Genomic DNA, 7,405 nt, shown 5'->3' with positions numbered 1-7,405 from the left:
GGGGGGGGACTGCAATGCATAATAAAAGCTTTGCATACAGAACAGGAGGAACCGATGGATTCATTACCACAGGCAACGATTTTCGATATCGAAAAAATTTGGCAGAACAAATTGAAAACCACTTGCCCACGAAATTGATCAAGATTGATTATTTTAACGCACATACATGCTTGCAAAAATATTGTGGTCTGTTCACCCAATACTGAAAATATTATATTTGCACATGCATATGTATATATATACATATAAAATACACACATATATAATTATATATACATATGTACTGCATATACATATACATATAATATATATAAATTATATGTGTGTGTGTATGTGTGTGTGTGTGTGTGTAACTGAATCACGAAAATATGGAACGTGATAGACAAAATCCACGAAGGAAAGAGAAACAATGGAGTGCTCCAAGGCCTTTCGACTTATAGTCCTTTACTTAGCAGAGTAAAGCACTATAAGTCGAAAGACCTTGCAGCACTCCGTCATTTCTCTTTCCTTCCTGGATTTTTGTATATATATATATATATATATATATATATATATATATTCCAGTGAAATGAAGCCAGATAGTAGATAAAAGGATCAAACTAATTTGCTTAAGTGCAATGCTGCAGATGCAATCAAAACTCAAGCCGGGCAATCTCGCGAAGCAGCTTCTCCGAGATTCTATATGCAATCTGCGAAGTAATTAGATAACAGAGAGGAATGGTTTATGCAATACACATCACACACATACACACACACACACACACACACATATATATATATATATATATATATATATATATATATATATATATATATCCCTCAGACTGGATGGGTCTTAACTGTGCTACACTTCTATTTTCAGTATTTTGGGTTTTGGGATGAGGCCCCTGGCCTTTCTCTAAATTGGCTGTGAGAACACCGCACTCAACTAAATAGTAAGTGTGTAATTCACTGCTTAGGCCAACGGAGGCAAACTGGAATTTAACTGAGCATGTCTGAAGCACTCTGCGTTGCCTGGTAACCTAATCCTAGCACTCTCATTAGAGAGGGGAGTATCATGACCACTTTATTCCAGGTACCCGATGTACTAACACATTCCAGCTTAGACTACGAAGTCAATGATGACATCCCTGTGCTGTGCAGAGAACTGTGTGTTATCTTTTTACATTTCTGGTTATCTGCAAACATGTGCACAGTATATGGCTTCAAGACCCATGTCTGGGGACAACTGGTGACTTATACACCATCCAGGGTGGAGAGAATGCTTTTATTTCCAGGAATTCCACAAGCGTGAGAATAAGATTCCCACTGGTCTAATTTGAAGAATATCTGTAATTTGGTGGTTTTTCCTCCCGCCACTAGGTTCACAACCCTTTACTAGGCACAACTCTGGCTTGGGACACATTATGACTGGACCCAAAACACAAACTTCCTACGGTATACAGATCATACTGTTTCTACCAATGTGATGGAAATCCTGAGGAAAAAAGACTGGTCCGACATATGTAGGCGCTGTTGGCCCCGGGAAATAGGCTTATCCACCATGTATGGGCCATTTCTTCCTCAAAAGGATTCACCACTCTCTCTTGCAACCTCCTCTGCCTTGGGATAAGGTGCATTGGAATTGCAAGCCATTGGCACTTCCTAGGAAATGGTGACTTTTGTTGCAAGCCATATGACCACCACGGTAGAGCATCGGGCTGCATTAGCAAGGCCCATGGTTCAGGCCTGGTCTGCTGCCAACCAGTCAACCCTGATATGAATGGGCACCAGATTCAGCTACGTCTAAAAAAGAGCATATATGAAGGGATGGCTTCTGAGTGTTCCTCCGTTTTGAAGGTCACCGAACCAATTACAGGCCACACCCAATGCCACTGATCTCAACTGACTTAGTGACAAGCGTTGTAGCAAGCGTGTTACTGCCGTAGGGAGTAAATCAAAGGGTGGTTCCTGAAGGTATTCCCCTTCTGTTCATTAGCTAGGGTTGGGGATCACGGACGCCAGCTCAACGCCCCTACTCCCATGATGATCTTTGGGGTTTGTGCCCAAGGTCTAAACCGTGTCTGTCCAACGGCGTGTGGTTTTCGACTTCGGTAACCTATACAAGTTATGACAAGACTCAACATTGCACGTGCAGATTACGAAACGGCCAAGTGGAATGGGTGAGATGAGTTACGTTTACGATAGCTGATAAATTCACTGGGAGTATTTGACGGTGGATTATGAACGCTGCAGCAACAGAAAGACTAGTGGCCATTGCTAAACAGTTATTTTTGTGAAATTTATGCAGCCTAAAGAACAGACTGTAATGGCTGGTAAAACAAACAGTAAATGTTAGCAGGTAACAAAAGTTGGTAATGACAAAGCATGAATTCATGAAAAAAAGGACAAGAACAAAAGAATCATAAAGAGTCGAATGTAACTATAATATCATGGTGGAATAAGATAAATAATGTCACACATGTACTCTTGGACTACAATTCAAAGGAGGACAAAGAAAGGTGCGGTGAAACGAATGTAAAATAAAAAGAATATCGTCACTTCTTGCATGGCAACTTTCCATTACTCCCAACAGAATATAATATAATACCCGTAAGATCCTAATATAAATTTCGCGATAGCCACATTCTTCATAAGCTCCCAGGGCGTGACGTAAAGTCCAATTAATGCAATGGGTACTCACACCAAGAAATGGCCATCTGGGTGATATACGAAGCCAAATCTAGACGAGGATTATTCAATTATATTTCCACTGTAGCGAACGAGAGCACGATCAGTCCTAATACGCCTGCGCGTTGAAAAACGCCGACATACGAAAGCTTGAGAGCAAATGAACTAAAAAAAAAAAAAAAAAAATCCTAGAAGGTACAGTGGCTACAAATACAGTAAAATCTCATATTTAATTACGACTACAAAAAACGAATGGCAACAGCTGTTATCTTTCAAATGAATGATTTTTAAATGGTGTGGATTTCGATGGCAAAGCCAAAAAAAAAAAAAAAAAAAAATACCCTCATCGGAACACATATTTATTTGATATTTATTTATTTTTTCGTTATTTTGGAAACGACTCGACGATTCTGACATCATAATGGAGGCATGTCTCCTATTGATCCCCCACTACATATAAACAAAAATAAAATGGAAGAGAAAATTCACGGAGTCCGCCATCAATAAACGACTGCCGGGAAACACCTCGCCAAATTTACCTCTGCATTACTTCGACGCTGAGATATGGCGGCTGGACACGAATGGCAGCGGTGGTCGTTGTTGCTGGATTAAATTGGTCTTATGGTATCGAAGGTCCTGTTTTCTTTCTTTTTTTATTAGTTATCTGTAAAAGAAAACTATTGTGCCGGCTTCGTCTGTCCGTCCGCACTTTTTTCTGTCCGCCCTCAGATCTTGAAAACTACTGAGGCTAGAGGGCTGCATATTGGTCTGTTGATCATCCACCCTACAGTCATCAAACATACCAAATTGCAGCCCTCTAGCCTCAGTAGTTTTTATTTTATTTAAGGTTAAAGTTAGCCATAACTGTGCTTCTGGCAACGATATAAGATAGGCCACCAACGGGTCGTGGTTAAAGTTTCATGGCCCGCGACTCATACAGCATTATACCGAGACCACAAAGAGATAGATCTATTTTCGGTGGCCTTGATTATGCGCTGTAGCGGCTGTACAGAAAACTGATTGCGCCGAAGAAACTAAGCGCATTTTTTACTTGTTTTCTTTATGAGCCGCTCGTAACAACGACGAGAGAGGGCAAGAATCACATCCAGAATTCAAGCCGGTAATGTGACTCACTGGCTCCAGACCTGAGAAGTTGCAGAGGCTGGTGAAAATAATTAAAACTTCGGCGCAATCGATTTTTCTGTACAGCGTATAATGCTGCATGAAACTTTAAGCCACGGCCCATGAAACTCAGCCACGGTCCGGTGGTGGCCTGTGTTGTTGGTACCTATAGTGGTGCCAGAAGTACGATTATGGCATTATGGCTAACTTTAACCTTAAATAAAATAAAAAACTACTGAAGCTAGAGGGCTGTAATTTGGTATGTTTGATGATTGGAGGGTGGATGATCAATATACCAGTTCGCACCCCTCTAGCCTCAGTAGTTTTTAAGATCTGAGGGCGGACAGAAAAAGTGCGGACGGACAGACAAAGCCGTCACAATAGTTTTCTTTTACAGAAAAATAAAATGTTGGAAAGACTTGAAGCTTATCCTAAACATAAGAAAGAATAAATATAAGAACATACAGAAATGCGTAAATGATGAAAAATAAAACGTAACTAAAACCAATGGGAATTTTACATAAGCAATAAACAACATCATTGAAAAGAAAAATTGGGCTTTTTGAACCACAGGATCTAAAATGGGCAGAACATGCATCTTGACTATGTATTTAGGTACACATCCGAATACAGTAATAAACTGACGGTTTATGAAATTCCCTCGTTAGGTAATAACAAACCTGTCTCTCAAATGAATAAGAAATCAAGATCAAGAAGCACTAAAATTCAAATAACAAATTGAAGACAGTTAAAAGAACAAACTCTAGTCATCAGATGAGAGTTCACGGCCCACATGTGACACAATAAAATACACATCGATTTAGATTGTTCACATTCTTCAACTTGGTCAACTCCAGCACTCAAGTGAAAACTCATTTTAAAAAATACGGTACTGAGTATATGCACTAACAAACCTTCACATTTCCTATAACTTTATAAGTGAATAAAGGCAGGTTTTAAAAACATGTTATAAATAGGCCTATGCATACTCTGATGATCACGTTCACGAAACAATATTCTAAATACCAAACATGTGAACCTGCATATATGACATACATCTTCACGGTAAAAAGGATATTCGGTACATCATTCCCCAACAATATCACGGTCAAAATACAAAAGGATACAGTGTCAGGAAGTACACGTATCCTGAACAGCCTCGCGGTAAAGGGACTTCAGGATGTACCGTATGCTTCACGGCAAAAGGATTCACCGTACACGCCTGGAGTACGCTTACCCCAACAGCTTCACGGCGTGGGTATAGAAATATGGCATTGCGCTTTTAGAAGCTACATATACCTAAAAATGCACTATAAAATCTTTTCGTTTTTACTGCTATTTATCGAGTACTCCATATAGCTTTAATAATAACTACGATATTTTGCACACAGATACGACTGTTCTTTAATCTAATCAAAAGTAACTTTCTGAAATCGAGGCTTGATTATCGTAAGGTTACCCGCTTAAAAGTTACCCTAAAGGTTACATACCAAGCGATTTGAGCATAAATTCTCCACTTAAAGCGTGACTCTTATCAATGATTTTCAGCAGCGAAGTATAAGCAAATAGGATTATTTTGCTGAAGAAAGTAACATTGGTGCGGGCGACCTCGACAAAACAAGACATTAAGAGGAAAATGTCTAGTAACACATACCTGTCCTGCATCAACTGACACACCGGCGCAATCTCGTCTTATTAAACTTTTCCTCACAAGCGTTTTCCCGGCAGTTTTTCCTCGTAGGAACTAATAACAAAAACCACCGTTGCAGCGAACCGACATGCAATATGTAGGCCGAGCGCTCGCCTGACTCTAGGTAGGTAACCCGGACGCTGTCTTGAAACTCACTGCACAACCCACAACGAAAGCCTGGCGTAGTCCCGTCCCTCTCTCTCCCGCAGCAAGTTGCTTGACCTTCCGACTCCCTTTTGTCCTGGCCTTACAACCATCGGTTTCATAGCCTCGTCCTATTACGATTCAGCTCTTGCGGTCTCCCTCCCCATCCAAGCGCTTCCCCTTCTCTCTTTCTCTATGTGCCCTCTGACCTCCGGTCACTAGGTATACAGTAGGTATACATACTTTTACTGTATATCTCCCCCATCTTGGAACACGCTCGTTCTTTCCACGGAGAAGGAAAAAGATCGGTCGTGTGTCTGTATGTGTGTGAAGAGATGGGTGAGTGGGTTATAAAATGGTAGGTAAAACCTTGGTACAACTGACACTCCCGAATCTATCCATACGAGACATAGCATCCCTATCGATTAACAATTAGCTTCGTTTCAGTTTACGCCAATAAAACAGTTCCAAATATATCGCATTATCTATTTTTAGACCCAAAGTCACTTTATATTCGCTGCTTAAAGCAGATGCAACGTTACTCGGACAAAATACACGTATTTTCGCTCCTTATATTTTCTAGATGCCCAACTTTAATACATCATTAATATGTATGTAAGGAAAACATACATACGTACACATGCACAGTACTACATATAAGCATTTCTTGTATGTTAAGCGTGTACATACACATATGCATATCTGTTTCTTGGTCAACGTATCATTTCAACAGAAAACTGCACTGGTGTACCCTTGCCGTCAAATTTTATGGTAATACAAGAGATGGTCGAGACGGAAAACCCAGAACATTAGGACATTACGTACCGTACCGAGGCTCAGACCGAGTACCTTCATTCTACTACAACATATGGCTAATGACAGTATGTCTGAAGGGGTTCATTACCCACAGACTATCACTGTTCTCTAGGAAAAAAATAAAACTGATACACACATTACAACAACTGACAGGCCAGAGTCAACAATTTTTCAAAATATTCTTATGCCTTGGGCATTGTCTGCTTGCAATAAAGCACAGCTAGTTTTACTACTACTGCATTGCATAAACTAATACAATTTATAAATTCGTAATCAGTTTCAAAGTTAGAAACGTCTTCAATGACTGGAAATGGCAATAGTCACATAAGCCTACATCCGTAAAAGAGACAGCTGAATGGGAGCTACACAAAATCTACACAATGAGTCGACGTTTCCTCGACGTAATCGAGTTTTCTGTAAAGCGTATAATGCTATATGAGCCGCGGCCCTTGAAACTTTCAGCCACGGCCCGGTGGTGGCCTGTCTTTTATCGTTAGCGATCATGGCTAACTTTAACCTTAAATAAAATAAAAACTACTGGGGCTCGAGGGCTGCAATTTGGTAAGTTTGATGATTTGAGGGTGGAGGATCAACATACCAATTTGCATCCCTTTAGCCTCGGCAGTTTTTAAGATCTGAAGGCGGACAGAAAAAGTGCGGACGGACAGACAAAGCCATCTCAATAGTTTTCTTTTTCAGAAACTAAAAGAAAGAAGAAAAACTTGAGACGAAATCGACAAAAGAACCAACACCAACCATTCTGGGATGGAATTTCCTCTCAGCTTCTGTTTCCTTGATAAATACTGTCTACTAAAATCTTCCGGTCCAACAAGTGGAAAAACTTTCATCTCACCACGGGAATTCCCCGGTTCGAATCCCAAACGGGCCGGAGCCTTCAAGAACGTGTTTGTTAACCCATGCACTGAATCAAGTATAAGACAGTAAATCGACTGTAGTGGGTGT

The 7,405-nt window shown here is 40.3% G+C and overlaps 1 protein-coding gene across 6 annotated transcripts in view; it reads right to left on the bottom strand.

Annotated features, from left to right (window-relative positions):
- Positions 1–7,405, bottom strand: part of LOC136847144 (N-acetylgalactosaminyltransferase 6-like) — a 73,514-nt gene that overhangs the window by 58,317 nt on the left and 7,792 nt on the right. Inside the window, exons 1-2 of one of the 6 annotated variants that reach the window (XM_067118524.1) lie at positions 5,447–5,681; positions 3,210–3,334 (exon numbers count right to left, since the gene is read on the bottom strand). The exons of 2 other annotated variants lie outside the window; for them this stretch is intronic. The gene's annotated coding sequence lies outside the window, so the exon portion shown is untranslated. Of the gene's footprint in view, positions 1–3,209; positions 3,335–5,446; positions 5,813–7,405 lie in introns of those variants that run through there. 3 more of the 6 variants (XM_067118528.1, XM_067118527.1, XM_067118521.1) reach the window with 3 other exon arrangements.

Source organism: Macrobrachium rosenbergii, chromosome 16, assembly GCF_040412425.1.
Source record: "Macrobrachium rosenbergii isolate ZJJX-2024 chromosome 16, ASM4041242v1, whole genome shotgun sequence".
Classification (NCBI taxonomy): Eukaryota; Metazoa; Arthropoda; class Malacostraca; order Decapoda; family Palaemonidae; genus Macrobrachium; species Macrobrachium rosenbergii.
Note: the sequence above shows the minus strand (reverse complement) of the source record. Positions and strands in the feature narration are given on the sequence as shown.